Here is a 16844-nt window from a genome sequence, read left to right on the forward strand (position 1 = left end):
CGGGGGCGGCCGGCCCGCGTCCCGGTTCTCCCCTTCGCAGGGCCCGGAGCAGGGGGAGGGAGGGGGGTGCGGCCTCGGCCGAGGCGGCGGCAGCGGGGCTGCCCCGGCGGTGTCCCGGCACAGGCCGTTCCTGGCGCTCCGCCGCCTTCCTCGGCCCGCGAAGCCGGGGCCGGCCCGGTGGCAGACCCGGCAGGCTGCCCGCGGAGCACCGGCTTCTCGAGAGCGCCTTGGGGAAAGGTGTCTGTGTTGTTAAGGGAAAAAGGGCAGTAGGTGCGGAATGGCAGCCGTGCCTGTGCCAGGGCCCTGCCGCCCCTCCATACCTGACCCGTGTCCGAACGGCGGCTTAAAGAGATCATTTGCCAGGCGCCGTGCTACTGACACGGCCTTTGGCCTTTATCGCAATTTGGCAAATCAGTTGCTTCTAATTACAAAAGCATTTGAAACGCACCTTCCCCTTGCCCTCGTGCTGTCCGCTAGACAAGTAGACTGGAAAACAGAAGCCTGCAAAGAAAAATGCCGGCTGACGCAGTTTCCATAGGAGCTTAAGGAGGCCACTGTCAAGTTTATCCCAGATATTTGTGAGTTATGGAAGTTTTTGGGTTGTTTTTTTGTTTGTTGGTTTGGGTTTTTTTGTTAAATTTCAAGAGCATTATCGCCTCTAACTTTCCTTTGTGATTGATTTTGACGTTACTTTATAAAATGCTCTTTAAAATGTGATGTTGGATCTGTAGGTTTACAGACCGATGATTTCGATTTCCCACCTAGGGACATCGCAAAAGCACTGTATTTCAGGAAACCGAGTTCTTAGGTCACCTGACTATGAGTACAGATTCTTGAAAACTTGGACCTAACTATCTGTATCTAGTGCTGTTATTAGGTGGGGTGACATCCTTAATTTGTCAAAGCTGCCATTAATATTAATGATCTGCTGCAATGTCATCTTTACTGTGTTCTGAACAGAGCTTGATGTCAGCTGTCTCCCTTCCATGTTCAGTAGAGGACACCTAAGCCATCCTAGTGCCCACTCCACGATGTCCCTCGACTACAAAATCCATTGGCTTCTGGCCAGAAAAGCAGCAAGAAACCCCCTTGTTGCTCTCACTGTATGGGTCTACTTGTAGAAGAAGAGGTTAGGCAAGCATGGTAGCACCTACCAGATTGTTCTGGTTTCCAGATGTGTGGTGTCCCACTCAGCATTCAGAATGAAATTTGACCCTGTGAGTCTTTTGAGCATAGTAATGCTGTCATCTGTCGCTGCACGTTGTTCCCTGGTTCCCATTTGTTTTCAGTGAGACAAAGGAAAAACAATGCACTGTGGAAACTAGTTCTCCTGGCATGGAGATTGTCCTGAGCAGAAGGTGATCTATACAGCAGTGTATCCAAACTGGCACAGTGATGTATTGCAAATGAAAACAGTACATTACCCTGTACGACAGGTATTGCTATTTAGAGAGCTGTACCAGCAGGGGCTTCCCAGAAGTGTCAGACCTATATGATGTTAGGCATGGGTGCTGAGAGACAATTTCTACCCTTGATAGTTTGCAGTGAAGGCCAGCATGGAAATGGTACGTTTTGTGCTGAGCCTTTATATGCAGTGGAAATACTCTTATATTTCCCGGGTTTTGGAAGTTAAGTAGGATGCAGCTGAAGAGGCTGAGGCAAGAATTCAAGGTGGCAGGAAAGAAGAGCAGGCATAAGAAGAGCTTTGTGAGAAGGCAGCAGGCTTGAAGATGAGGCCAGGGCACAACAGCAAGGATCCACAGTGGAAAAGGTAGAGGTGCAGGGCGGTGGGGATAGGCTACAGTACAGCACTTGGTAATTTGAGGAGCCTCTGACAGCACCCTGAGGACAGGAGGCAAAATTTCAGAAACAGGAAGGGCAGGAGCCCATACCATGCAACATTTGTTTTTGACTGCAAACAGTTAATTTGGACTTTCCCTTTGCTTTTTTTTTTTTATTTTTTATTTTTTTACCTAAAAGATGACTTAAATTTTCTAGATTCCAGCTCTCCTAACATGGAAGGTAACTGCAAGATTACCTTTCTTGCTCTTTTCTGTCTTACTGCCTCTGGTTTTGCTTCTCCATCATGTTCCTGACCGTTCCCTCCCCCACCTCCCATTCTCCTTTTCCTTCACAATTTGCACATATTTTTCTGTGATTATTTCTCTCTTGCTACCTCTCTTCCCTTTTTTACTCGTGCTTCTTTTCTGCATCCTTCCATCTTCAGATTCTAAAACCTTCATTGACTGTCTCATATGACTGGAAAACAAACCAAGCTACTGGAGGCAGGGGGAGGTTGGATGCCAGTGTGCTAGCATGCTGTCCTCCCCAGCGGTGTAACTGAGCTCACAGAAGCTGTGATTCTTGGGTGGCTGGAAAAGAAATGCCCGTTGTAATGGCCATGCATTAGATCTCGGATCAAGCCAGAAATGCAGAGCAAACTGGTTCTGAACACCATGCTTTTCTCACCAGCACCATGTGCTCTGTGATGCCTGACATTACAAGTGGGAAAACTTACTTTTTCAGTATGCTTTCTCTCCTCAGAAGTGAAGAATTGTTCCTTATGGTACACTCCCAGCTAATTATCTCTCTGTACTCTCTAGGTCTGCTAGCACATCAGAAGAGACCAGAAAACATCCTGTGGCTGTGGTGAAGGCAAGTACTCACCCTCTTAACACTGACCTTCAAGTAATTGACAACAACTATCATCTTTCATGGCACTTTTCAAAGGCAGCCCTTCAAAATCTGGTGAGCTAATTGTGGGAAAGGCTTGCATGGCTGCTGTCAGACCCTAACTGTGCCAAGAAGTTCCACGGGCTCTACCCCTGCCATGGGCATTTAGCTGCCTGTGCTTGTGGCCAGTCCTGGCATGGCCCAGCTGTCAGCATGGATCTCAGTGCTGGGAAAGGAGCTGTGGGAAACCTTATTGGGGATCTCTGTCCCTTGGTTCAGGAGCCAGATTTAAGCTCAGGCCCTTGTCTGAGCTATGCTGTAGGTACTCGCATGCCTGGCCGTGTACCTTGCTGATCCTGTGCTTCCCTGGCTGATGTAACTTCCTGGCTTGACCTTGAACCTCTCTTGTCTGTATGGTCAGCTTTGGTGGTCCTTGGACTGTGGCTGACCACTGTTGCTGTCACCAGCTGGCCTGGCTCTCTGTGTTCGGGTGCCATGGGACCGTCAGTGAGGTCCCTGCCCACCTCACCATCACCCTTATCCCCAGCTTGCCTGCCCTGGTGGAGCAGCCATGCTTCTTGCTGGCAAGGACTGCATGCAGGGTGTGGGTGAAAAGCAGCTTCCTTCTTCCAGGGAAATGTGCTTTTTGGCACTCTTGCCATGTATTGCCCTTGCATAATTAATAGTAGCATTAACATTGAAACATGACTAAGAAAAATAATAAGCATTCTGATTAGAAACAAGAAATAGAAAAGTGAAACTGCATTATTTTTGGCACTGTACAAATTATGTGCAATGCCTATTTCTCAAACTCATGTTCTATACTTTTATGGGTGATGTGACGTCCCTTGTGTGCTTAGATTTTAGGATATGATAGTCTTGTTTCCTCTGGAATCTTACTCAGTAAGTTTCTGTCTCATATGGGACCCATGACTTACACAGAGACAGAAGGCATTCTGAAAACAGGATGGTTATGTGGCAACTTGAGCAGATTCACAGGAGCACCCAGATCAGACTGCTGCCTCTGAACCAGTTCTTATTTGTAGGAAAGATGGGAGTCAGCTGCACATCTGTTTCCACTGGACTCCTCTCAATTCAGATGACATGGCTTGCTTCTGTCCCAGTAAAGATGGAAAATAAACTTCTATATCTAACTGTACACTTTCTGGGACAGTCAAATGAAAATCGTGGCTAGAGGATTAGCTGTAGCCATTAAAACAAAAGCCAAGTTTCTGTACTTAGTGATCCCAGGCGTGGCAGGTTATTCTTGGCTGCTCACCAGGTGCCCACCAAGCAACTCTATCACTCCCTGTCCTCAATGAGCAGTGCCAGCACTGCTCACCAGCAGCCAAAAAATCTGCTGCATTTTCAACACCACTCTAGCTACAAAGCAGCACACTATGAGGCCTACTATAGGGAAAGTTAGACTGAATACAGCATGTTTTCTGAAAGTAAAAAAAACCACAAACGGTTGTTTTGTTTATCCTAAAACTTTAAATGGCTTTTGAGTATCCAGTTTATTTGGAAGCAGGAAAAAGTTTTTTGCTGAGCCTTTTGTGCCCCTAGTGAAGAATCTGTCCTCTTAAATGCAGGAAAAAGTGGGCTGGAACAGAATATTCCTAGTCCTTCACATTGTGCCTTTGGCGTTCTCCATTTACAGCATGTGCAAATTGAACTTGTCCTTGAACCCTTGTGAAGTATCCTAAGTTAGAGAAGTTGTGATACTTAAAACATTAGGATATCAGCCATGGTAACTTAGTATTAGAAATATGTAGTTGAAAGATCTGATCTCTGGAATGGCTGTGCAGCAGTACAGCTGATTTTGTTTCAGCAACAGGACTTCAGTAAGGTAATATCCCAGTTCAGAATTCAGTCATCTGTCTGCTGAGAGGAACCACAAGCATATGTCTGTCTTAATGATTAAAGAATTTTCCTAATGACCATTGAGGAGCTCTTGTGATTTGACAGCAGGAAATCCTTCTGGCTTTTGAGTATGTGCAAAATATTTTAAAGCAGGCTTTTAAGTGGTTTCCTTAGCAACCATTCTTCATTAGAGATCGACACATGCTATTAAGTATCATGCTGGGTTTGGATCAGCTTTGCAATATTAAAGACACTCGTTTAAAACTCTGCCAGGTCACGTGCAGTTTTGGAGCCTAGATGGAAGCTTGCCGGCTGCCAGACTTTTTTTCCAGACAAGCAAGGACACACCTCTTGGTAGTGAGCTAGCATAGGCACCCTGATGGGTGGAGGAGCTGGCCCCACTCACTATTGGCTGTTCTCTCATCCAGGAACTGTTAGTAAAGGGAGATTTTATTTTCATTCATCTGCCACTCCACCCCCTCCCCCAAGAAAACGCTAGTGACTTGTGATTCCCTTTTAAAGAGATATCAAGCACAGCTCTTAACTGAGCACAGCTCATACTCTTTGTTTTTCTTTTATCTCAAGTGTCTGGGGCATCAGATAATTTATCCTTCGATCCCATATTCAGTGCTTATGATCAACAGGAATGTCAAGCCATTAGCAAGGTTAATAGTGGAGAACCTGGGAGCTGTCATTAATATAAAGAAGCACCTCTTCTGCTCTCCTCCAAAGCTATACTGTTATTTATTTATTATGATTTAGATTGCCTTCCCTATTTGCTATGGATATTGGAATTTAAGGCAGCTTTAGCAGAGCTGACCTGAGAATCTTACAGGAAACAAATGCTGCTCAGGGGAAATGTGTTTAACGGTAATCCTAATGCAGGGCATTTGCCTGGCATTTGTCATCAGCCTGATCGGATGCCCCAGCAGTGCTGGGGTCTCTAGGGGCAGACTTCTCTCTAGTTCTGGCTGGAAGCTCAGAGTTTGTTCCTGCCGCCATAGAGTAAGAAGGAGTAAGAGTAATTTTCTCCTGATGCTTTCTCAGTCTGTGCCTTTGTTTACCTTGGGATTTGGTTGCTGCAAAGCCTCCAGGTGAGGCTTCTGTCTAAAACTGTTCAGCGACACAGAGGCAGACCTAGTGTAGCACACGATAGCTGCCTGCAGCGCCCTCAGCATGCACAGTGCTGAGTACTGTGAGTTATTTTGCTCTACCTTGGCACTCAGGAGGTCTTGGTTTCTGCGTGCAGTGGGAAGTGCCGAGTCCTACTGATAAGGCTACTAAATGAATTTATTAGGGTGTTGCTTTGAGAGACAGGCGGCTTTTCTGGCTTCTGCGCCCGAACTAAAATTGGAGCAGGTATTCAAGAGGGAAGAGGAGGGACTGCCAGTGCCTATGGCTTTGACAGTCTCTGCATTGTTGGTCTGAAATAGCTCATGTCTGTTGACCTTCAGAGCTGGGCTGTGGTGGCCTTTTTTGGGCGACTTGGAAAACAGGGTGGTAAAGTGAAGTAATGCCTGACAAGCATCCTTTAAGGGTAAGAGTATTCTGATACTTGCATTTTTTTAGGTAAGCCTGCTCTGTAGGAATATCTTCTTATTTGGCCATGCTTTTTTTTCTGTAATTCTCCAGATAAAGGCTTTTCCAGAACTTACATAGGAAAAGAGAATGCTTTTTGACAGTGGGCTGCTACTTTGTATTCATGGTTTTGAGGGCAGAAATCAGCAGAAATTTCTGAAGTTAAAACTCATGCAGAAGTCAGATCATGTGTGAGCCAGCTTGTGGCTTTATTGCACTTAATAGCAGTTTTTATTTCCTGTTGACGCTGTACTCGTCTTTGCTTGGTTGTGGTTAATACAACTGCTGCTGGCTATTATGGAAGGAGTTACTACTTCATCCTAAGACCGAATAGGAAGAATAGGATAATAGGCATTAAATGTTCGATAATAGGCATTCAGGGTTCTAAATTCAATCTCTTCTGTAAGGCAAAAACTGAGATAATATTAAAGTTAAAAAATATGTTTGTAAAAAAACAAAAATCAAAGCGCCCGTAAGCAAAATGAAATCCTGTAGCATCATTTTGTAATGTAGATGATTTCATGAAATCTCATGTTTACAAGTAAACCTGTCAGCTTATAAGGTCTGACCCAAAGCATACGGAAACTGCTGAGGATCCTCATGTTGACTTAACATGGGCTGCACTGGGTCCACAGGACAATGGATGTGTTCAAAATCATGTCCAGCACTGAACAAAAGCTTCAGCAGTGTGTGTAATCTTTGCATGTTATTGGCACGAGAGCGTCACCTAGAAATACCATATGTAAGCAACAACCCGCTGCATTCCATGCATGATCTTTGCCTGCTTTGCCATTTACCTTCTGTATGGGCCCATTACAGTAAGTGGGAATCTGGGGTGCGGTGTAGTTGCGGTGGTTCTGCACTTGCAGACTATCTGCTGCTGACATCTTCTGCCATATTTGGTTATTTTAAAACTTAGATCAGTTTAGTGCATGAATCTGATGATTATCCTTGGGGGACAGGGTGGATGGTAGCAATAAACAGCTGGATGTATATAGAGTGAGGATGCTGAGAACAACCAGAACTGAGTTTACTGCTGAGAGAATATTTATGGGGAATTGTACTTTTTACGGATGAAAATAAGATGCATAAACTGGTTGTTTTGTCAGTTCAGCTCTTTTTCTAGGATATCAGAGGTGTAAAGCATTAACTTAAAGCTCTTTCAGTGAGAAGACCCAAGCCTGTGGCTGACTTCTCACTTCACTTCATAGCCATGGCTTTATCTCTGCTTCTTATCTGCAAAGTGGGGACAGGAAGGCTTCTCAGCATCGCTAGGAGTGTTGTGAGGGTGATTGCAGGAGCAGTTGTGATGAGTTCAACAGAGGCTGGACTATCTCCCAGGCTAGCTGTCGAGGGGGGTACCAGTCCACGAGCAGCATAAGGCTGAGCAGCCAGCTCATTACTGCATTGCACATGACTCCGTATAGTGTCAGCGTTGTGCGTAGCTAGTATGAAGCTTTGTGGAAATGTGAGAGCACCTTCCTTGCTGTTTCCTTCAGGAACTGAGGATGATTATAGTGTGGCCTGTCTAATGTGTATGGCTGCCCCCTGTTTGGGCTGCCTGGAACACCGGTGTTTGTGCTGATCATTCCCTGGTGCCCACTGACACAAAACTGTCCCAGCCTTCTCCAGCTGTGGCCTGACAGACAACCTTTTCCTGTGAGAAAGGCATACTGTCACATGGAAAAACCTGACAAAAAGGAGCTGATCTCATCCTGATGAATGACAGTAAGCAGCCCTTAGCCTGGGATTTATTCTGAGTGGCCTTCTGTGCAGTGCCGAAGACATGGTCTTCCAGGTGTCCAAGGTGTAATTGCAGTAGTAACAGTGATTGTTTGTGTGCAAATAAATTCCTGGAAATGTTTTGAAGCTGGAAGGATTTGCTGATGGCTAGGCTAAGTCATCAAGCCACACACAGTTAGTTACTTTCCTATGGAAACATTTCACCATTTTCAGAAGATCAGTTTCATCTTCAAAAATGCATCTTCAGCTTCAGGTTCAAATCCCTCGCTGATGCAAGAGAGCAAACAACTCAGCTGAAATCAACAGAACTCGATCCCCTTACTTCAATGGTAAATTAATCCTGCCTCTGCCTTTTCACCTAATCTCTTCAGCCCAGAGAAACAAATTAAATTGTCAGTGCTTGAAAGAAAAGGCCTGTTTAGTTTTCAGGGCAAGACAATACAGGGAGAAGAAAGAGATAATATTTGCATTTAGCTTCATTCAAGGAGTGGAGGTGCCATGGTTATGCTGTTAAATGTCATGCTGTGTTTGCTCCACTTGCATCTATTCACCCGAGCAGGATTAACTATCTAGGATGATATTTGTGAATATTACTTGATTTTTTTTTAAGAACAAGCGGAGGGTAGTTCAGAAGCCAGTTTTGAAAAGAGTTGCATATACGATAGTAAGTATTGATAAAAACAAAAATGAAGAATGGCTCCTTACTTCTTGGCTCTACTGGGACAGGAGGTGGCAAACCTTACCTGTTTTTTGCATCAAGCTAAGGGAATGCTAATTTCAAGAAGGTGAGCACATCCTGGTTTGGTCTGTCACACCTGCTGTATTCTAAACCTAGGCGATCCTGGCCCAGATGTAGTCCTGGGTGAATACCAAAATGCTGGACGTTATTTGATCGGTTGGGAAAACCTGGGTAAGAGGAAATGTTTCCTCATGGGTTCTCACAGGTCCCAGCTCCACTCGCCTTGGGTCTCTGCTCCTGGAGACCCTTGTGAGCTGTTCAGCCTGTTCAGTCTTTATCTTCCAGGTGAATAATTGTGTGCAGTTGTATCTGCACGATTATGTTCTGTCTCTCATTTGGGGTTTCAGGTTGCTTTCAGCCTGTGTTTAAGATCTCATTTTTTTCTACACCACTGTGAAACAACTGTTTTTCTACTATGGCTTGATCCACAGATAGAAATAAGCAAAACGATGTTTTGTGCTCAGTGTCCCAAATAAGAAAATGCATGACTGGGTCAGCCCACGTTCAGGTAAGAACTGGGAGAAGTTGCATGACATATGCAAGTGCAACTATTCTTTAGTGAAACAGAGTACTGTCAGGCACATCCAGTGCTCAGCTGCCAGTATAGTGCTTTTATTTAGTGTCTGAGCCTAAAAACGATGATGATTCTTCAACAATGTACTTCCATGGAGAATTAATGACACTCGGTACTACCTGTTTTTTTCCAGAGCTTTCTGTTTTTTGGGTGGATGAGGGGAGTAATCTCAGAGCAATAAATTCAATGGGAATTTTTTTATTGATACCTGTAAAGTTTTTACTGTAGAACAGAACCAGCCAAGATGCTCCACAAAAGTACATGTAAGTTTTATTAATCTTCCGCCCCTCCAGCCCCATTTCCTTCCTGCGATCATCATGCTCTGGCTGTGGTTGGACAGAGTTCCCTCTTCACACAGAGCAGAGTGCATTGCGGTTGCACCCTGCCATCACCACCGTTGTTTGAAGATTTACAAGGTTAGTTTTTAAACGCCCTTGCGTCAAACAGAAACATATATGCATGCTGTTTCTGTCTTAACAGCTGTCAGTCCTAAACCACAGTGTGAATAGTGAATATTTTCCAATAAGCTGCACAGAGCTGGAGTGGAAGATCCTTTCCGCAAGCCACAGCATCCCTAAGCAGACTCTGGGCATCTGAGAAGGAGACCTGGCCATTCCCCAAGACATCTCTGCAGGGGCTGATAACCAGTACTCCAGGAACACAGGAGATGTGGGTCTTCATTTCGGGGGAGCCAAGAGCAGAAGACAGTTGTTAGGGCCACAGTTAATACTCTATTGAAGGTAAGCTGTCTGCTGTTTCTGCAAGATTTATATCTCCTCTTCTCCACAGGTGTTTCTTGTCTCTTTGCTTGGCCTCTGCACTGTCTGAGGCCTCCACTTACCACAGCAGTCACAATATACCTGTTTCTGATTTCAGTGTATTACTGTGCGAGCCTTTGGAAAAGCAGCATTTTTAGGCTGTGTTTTAACTTAATTCATTTTAAATGGCACATTATTAAATGTTGCTTGGCACTTGTTGACCACATAGGAACACATGACTTTTGCACAAGCTACATTTTTTAAAATATCTGACAAAAACATACATAATATTATCCTTATTTCTTACTGGAATTTCTAAAACATCTGACTAGAAGCAACGTAAAGGGAGATGGAAATTAACAGGCCTCCAGTGTGACCTGCACAGCAACATGTCACTTAATGCAGACAGTATGATAGCATCTTCTTTCAGTGAATGCTTTGATGTTATAAGGCTGGAATAAGAAAAAGCAGAGTGCCCAGCACAACACAATACACATCAGCAGCAGCAAATCTAATTTGTTTGTCTCAAAAGGGCAAGGTAACGCACTTAAGTAATTCTGTAGTGCAGCAAAGTTGAATTTCACAGACCTCAGTCTATGGCAGTAAGAAATCAAGACATAAGACACCTGTTGCAGATGGCCCAACTCCTTGTTGGGCACTTTCCCAACATGTATAAATTGGGGGTGGGGTGGGGTATCAGTTACAGATGGACAATCCAGCTGATGGGACAGACCTTCAGACACTTTGAAGGCAAATGCAATGAGTAGCTGTAACACATCTGATACCTTTATGTTTGTCCATACATCTACATAATAATATGAAATGTATTCAAGTGAATATAATATCCAACCAATGAAAGCACAAGCAACTTCAACAAATGTTCACAATATTATTTTCAGGATTTTAAGACTCATCCATATACCTGAATTCAATTTCTGACTTACTCTCTGCCAACTCTAAAAGAGTGGATACCAGAAAGATCCAACGCTAGCAAACTGTAGAAAAGAAACATGGAAACATAACCTCCAGCAATGTTTTATGATGATGATTTGTAAGCAGGTGTTTTGATTTATACCTTGATAGAGATTTAATTGCCTGACACCAAGAAAACCTGTCTGTCATGCTGTGCAGATGTTTATCTGGAATGACTAGATTGCTGTGGTGAAAGTTACCCATTTGGTTTTATTTGCAGGCTTGATGCGTAAAGATGTCATCTTTTGGTTCTCACGTTGTGTCTCTTCTTGGGTGCTAAAGAAGCATAGGTTTGGTTAGGACGTTGTGGTTAGGGGACCTCCTTACACCTTCTTCTCGAGAAGTGGGGACTTTCATAGAACCAGGTGTACAATTACAAGTGCAGGACCACGGTGGTATGAAGTCAACTTTTCAACCTGTCCCTCCCTACCTGCCTCACTAGTCTGAAGGCTGGCCCAGTCATTGGCACGTCACTAAAGTGAGACTGCTGGATTTACCTGCAGTCTGAGGGCAAAACAATGCTACGGCCACCCACTTCACACCTTTGGACAACACCAGCTCGCCACCCACCTCTTTAAATGTGCTGCAATCAAAACTGCAGTTTATGGGAAGTATTTTATGGGAAGACTGAAGACAAAAGTGCCTTGACACGGAAGATAGCAAAAACTACCCAAAGGCCGGATTAAGGGCTATCTGGGTATTTGTAGCTCATATACATGTAGGCAATAGCAAAAGCTGGGGGTGAGATGGCAGATGGGCTACAAAGTTATTCTAATGCCCTTTCCCTGAACTGTCACGTGGGCAAAAATCTGTCTCCCCCCAGAGCTCTCCTCCCTTGTGCTCTTGTCTCTGCAGGGGAGTCATTGCTTTCTCTGTTGGAAACCGGTTTTGTAAGTGCATTACTCACTGATGAAATTACCTTTGTGTCTTGCTGCTAGTTATGGCACCAGCTCTGAAAACAGCAGTTCTAAGAAGTGTGTCCGCTCCTCTGCCCTCCTTATTCCCAGCAAGAATCCAAAGGGTGTGTGAAATATAACTCGGACTCTGGTACAGAAATAAATCAGGTAACATGACCTGCAGGTCAGTTAAATAAGTCGCATTGCAATTTCTACTGCACTGGCTTGTTCATATTGGAAGATGTTTTCATTTTATTGAAAAGACTATGTGCATGCAAACTCCACAAAGAAAAAGGACACAAAGCACAAGTATTGGCCAAGTCCTGCTGAGACTCTCTGCAGCCGGCAGGTAACAGACAAGATCGTTGCAGTTGCATCCCGTGCCTCACCCCAGGGCTGCAGTTTCCCCCAGCCAGCAGCTGTCATAGGGATCAGCTATACAGTGCCACAGGTGCCAGTGGTTGGAAAACCCATTTTTAAATTCCCTGCTCCAATTTGGTGTCTGATGGAAACCCCCAGGGCCGCACTGGAGTAGTGCTGCCTGCAGGCTGGAGTAGTTCCAAGTATCCGGGGTTCCCCTGGATCTCCCACTCTCAGGCAACTCTGCCTCAGCAAAATCTGTGCTTCAGGTCTCCATCTGTGCAACGGCAATCATTAGACTTTGGTACCATCCCAAGCAAGGTGGTTTCACCAAAGACTGTAAGAAGCATAGGTATTTGGGTCCACTGGGGCACCCAAATATAGTAGGTGGGCTGCTTCACGCCGCCCATCCTGGGGCGCACTCAAGCCTGTCTTGCAGGGACAGACAAACCAAGTCAGGTAGCAGAACACTGGAGGTCAGCTCGAGGCTTGCTGAAAACTCCTGGGCAAGCCAAGTCCAAAAGGGATCCCTCACAGAGCAGCATACAGACCTGAGGGAGTTAGAGACTGCCTACTTACTCTTCCCTCTGTGAGGTTTTTTTTGAGACACTCAAACATATTTTTACTTCCTTAGGTTTCCTGTAGGAAGGGAAGATGTCTGGCATTCGCTGACACTGCTGGCTACTGCTTCAATGAACGAGGATTCATATCACAATCAGTTTTGCAAGGCTGGCGAGGAGTGGTATGGTACATTGACCTGCTCCTGCTGCTTTTGGGGTGTGGCATAAAGATCCCTGACGTGCAACAGTGGTGCTTTTGGTGACAGCAGAGCCTGGGACCACTGCCTGGGTAAGTGCCAGCCCAGTCAGGGAGTCATTTGTCTTTGGGTTTGGTTCTCACAGAAGATGATTACTTGTCTGGTGTTCAAAACTGAGTTTCTTCTCTGGGATATTTTGATGTAATCCTTTGACTTTACAGAAGTCCAGTATTGTTGTCCTCCTTCAGTGCAGCTGGAGGTGGTGCAAGTCCTCCCGGAGGGGAGTCAGACCATGATTTCTCCTCAGCGTAGTTGCCTGCTGCAGAACTACAAGAGGGGAAAGTCTGTAACTTGCAGTATTTTTGCTCCATCTCTTAAAGAAGGAATTACTCAAACTCATTAAAAAATGTTACAGAGGTAAAACTGTCTAGCTCATAGATCCTTTCATTTCCTACTCTAATAACTTTGATTTTTTTTTAAGAAAAAGCTAACACCACTATATGATCACTTGCAATTTTTTGCATTTTCATGGAACATGCATGCAAAAAGCCCAGCTGATGATGATTTCTGCCAAAGGGTTTGAAATAAAATCCTGGCTTTAGTAGTAAAGTAGCATTTTTTAGCACTTTGTAAAAATTCCAAATGTTTAAAAAGTCACAGAATCCATGATTGCTGTAACAAACCCTAAGTGCTGCTAATCATAGCAGTAATGAGCTTTTAATACTAAAATCTCGCTGGCAGATAGGTTGGGAGGAAAGGGGTATGTTACCTGTGTGTGCTGAGATGGTACATTGTTACATGCTCCTGAGCTTCTCACTTGTTTTTTTGTTTCACCAGTTACAGATGTATGCCAGTTTTCTCAGCCTCTTCACAGAGAAACTGGATGTCTTTTTTGAAGAGATGTTTTAGTTGGGTGGAAATTACTGGACTCACTACAAGGGGCCAGGTAGTCCAAACCTGTGGCCTGTATCACGTAGGCTTTTTGGGTCCACGTTGAACAGCGCACGGTTAGCCAGGCAGGGAACCTATTTGCTAGTCCAAGGGTGGCTAACTGCAACTTGGTAACAAAGAAGGAAAACCAGCACTCGCAGCACTCGCCGCGCTCTCTTAGCCCTTACGCCTCCTAGCTAGAAAACTTACTCCTGGTCTGTATGTCTCACTCTGTTTTCAGTGTGAGGTTGCGTGCCCTGCATTAAGCCAAAAGAACAGCTCCGGGCTGTGCCATGCCCCGTGGAGAAAAGTCCCACCTTGTGGCTAGGGCTGCCAGCCGCTCTGCTGGGAAGGGGCGTGCTGATGTTGAGTCAAGCAGCCCTTCCAGCATTATAAAGCCTCGCTGGGCAAACAAACGCTGAGCTGCCTGTGAAGCAGGGTTTGCTGCTGAGACGTTTCTGTACCACATGGACTCTGGACTCGTCGGCCAGCAGCCTGGAGCTTCCCTAACAGAGCCTCTGAGACTGATGGAGGCTGATGGCACGTGGCCGTGAAACAGACCTGGTGAGAAAGGGGAGGCTTGCGCACTGGCTGGTGGTTGCTGACTAGATCACACTCATCCTGGAAAAAACGGTCCAGGAGAAAGACATACCAACACCATCACACCTCCAGGTGAATGTCTCCATATGGGTGGACCAGGCTAGGTCTTCATTTTGAGACTAAAAAGATTTCCTGGCCTGAAGAAACGAGGCATTTCACTCCATACGGATGGACCGTTAGGGGTTATTAATACACACCTACTAGCCATTTTTGTTTTAAGAGTATCAAGTAGTACTGGTACCTACCACCTGTAGTTATTTTCTTTTTTTTTAATGGATTAGGTTGAAAAAAGTTTTCTTCTCTGTGCTGCAGGCCCAAAGCCGTCCTCACGGGCGTGAGGAGGCTGGAGTACTGTGCCAACCCCTAGAGATGGATGTTTGACCCAGAAGCACAGATCCCTGTACCGCACCCAGTACTAGCGAGTACCGGTCTAAGCAGAGGTGAGTCCAAGATGCTGGGCCACCTGGGAAGAAGCTACTTGAGGGTCACCTGCTGCATGGTGACATGTGCATGCAGGCTTTCTGGTTTCTGAGAGGCACACGTAGGGTCCACGTCCCTACACAGCTGGCTCATGAAGACAAGAGAAAGCTGTGGTAAGCCCAAAAAAGTTGCCTGGGTGGCACATCTTGTGCTGCCTGCTTTGTGGAAGAAAGGTGGAAGATGAAACTCCCCAGTGAGTAAAGTAACAGGACAGAAACACTGCAGTGTTCCTGCAGCATTGCGCGTGCTTCTGTAGCAAGCAGCAGTTTATAAAGCACTTGATGATAGTCTAGTAAAGGCAGGAATTTTTCAGTGCCTTAGATGGGAAGGGGACTAAGATTGTAGTAGTAAGTTAATGTAAATATCTTTAAATGTCTCAGAGTAATTACCATGTAAAGAACTGCCTTTATCACTGTTAACACTTGTCTGCCTTGCTTAGGCATTCTGAGGGAAAAAAGGAAACGGCTGAAATGCTGCTTTTCTGCAGCACGTCCCTAGTATGCCAGAGCAAGCTTTCTCAGTAATTTGTTAACGTAGGACAAAAAGCAACACCTTTCTTTCTGAGCAAGCAGGCTGTATTGATTTCCCTTAATGCCATCTGGCAAAGCTACCTGCTCCTGCTGCTCTTTGGGTGCGGGAGAGCCACCCCGACCTTCAGCAGTGGTGCTTTTTGGTGGCAGCAGAGCCGGGGACGGCTGAGTGCCAGCCCAGTCAGGGAGCCGTTTGCCTTTGTGTTTGGGTTCTCCCAGAATGGAACCTGAGCTCTGGGACCACTGTGACACCTGTAAGTGACTCGAGGCACTTCGTTCCTTCTGCCCTGGGGTCCGGTGGGTTTTCCCGCCCCAGGGCAGGGATGAAGCAGGATCCGTTGGCATTCCATGTCCCGCGGCAGGGTGCTGCAGGGGCCCCACGGGCCGGGGAACGCACCTCTCCGGCGAGGCTGCTGCGGGGCAGCCTGGCACTGCTGCAGTTTAAACCGTGACCGACCGGTTTCCGACGGTCCCCTCACGGCAGCGGCGGAGGGAACGGGCGAGGTCGGCGGGGCGAGGGATTCCCGCTGCGGCCCCTGGCAGCGACGGCGGGGCCCGCCGGGGCCGGGGCTCCCCGGGGCAAGGTGAGCGGGGCGGCGGGACCCTGCACCGCCTGCGGACGGCCGGGTGTCGCTGCCGAGCTGCGGGGCTGCCCGGGGGGAGCTGTGGGCTGCGGGACCGGCACCGCGGGGGGAGGTGGGGGCTCTGGGGCCGGCGGGTCCCGGGGAAAGCCCCGAGGAGGGCGGCGGGGGTCGCTGCGGACGCTTGGGCGGGGGGGAGCGGTGTCCCGGCAGGGACGGCCGGGGGTGCCGGGGCTCGGCGCTCGGTGCCGCCGTGGTGACCCGGCACACGGCCGCCAGTGCGGCTCCGTTGCCGGTGTCGACCGGGTCCCCAGGGGCTCCCCGCGGCGCCCCGGCCCCTGGAGCGGGACGGCCGCGCCCCTCAGCACATGCGCGGAGGCGCCCCGGGCACCTGAACGCAGTACCGGTGGGCTACGCCGAGCATGCGCGGTGGCGTCCCGTCCCTCCTGCTGCCGCCTGGCGGCCGAGGCGCCATATTGCAGGTGGGGCTCTGCGCATGCGTGCTGCGCATCGCTACCCGCCGGTAACGGCAATACGGTGCTCCGGTGCCTGCCAGGCGGAGCAGTCGCCGCCGCCACCCTTATCGCTGCCTCCCGGTAAGGAAACGTGGGCGTGAGGGGCGCGGGGCCGCCGCGTGCTCGCTGCCGCCCCCTGCTGGCCGCATCGCGGTACTTCAGGGCCCCGCACCTGGACCCGGCCGCGCCGCCGCCCCCTGCCGGCAGCAAGGCGGCACTGCGGCACGGGGTCTCGTCCTGCGCCTCCTCGGCAGGACCCGGCCCGCGTGCTTAATTCATGGAATCATGGAATCAT

At 47.4% G+C, this 16844-nt stretch overlaps 1 long non-coding RNA gene across 7 annotated transcripts in view; it reads left to right on the forward strand.

Moving 5' to 3' along the window:
- Window positions 1–63: 63 nt before the first annotated feature.
- Window positions 64–16844, forward strand: part of LOC119151927 — a 30830-nt gene continuing 14049 nt past the window's right edge. For 3 of the 7 annotated variants that reach the window (XR_005105617.1, XR_005105611.1, XR_005105613.1), the window contains exons 1-5: window positions 64–578; window positions 2604–9910; window positions 11839–11964; window positions 12791–13005; window positions 14756–14883. This is a non-coding gene — a long non-coding RNA (uncharacterized LOC119151927). Of the gene's footprint in view, window positions 579–1595; window positions 1772–2603; window positions 9911–11838; window positions 11965–12790; window positions 13006–14755; window positions 14884–16844 lie in introns of those variants that run through there. The other 4 variants (XR_005105615.1, XR_005105612.1, XR_005105614.1 and 1 more) reach the window with 4 other exon arrangements.

This window comes from Falco rusticolus, chromosome 1 (assembly GCF_015220075.1).
Source record: "Falco rusticolus isolate bFalRus1 chromosome 1, bFalRus1.pri, whole genome shotgun sequence".
In the NCBI taxonomy this organism is placed as follows: Eukaryota; Metazoa; Chordata; class Aves; order Falconiformes; family Falconidae; genus Falco; species Falco rusticolus.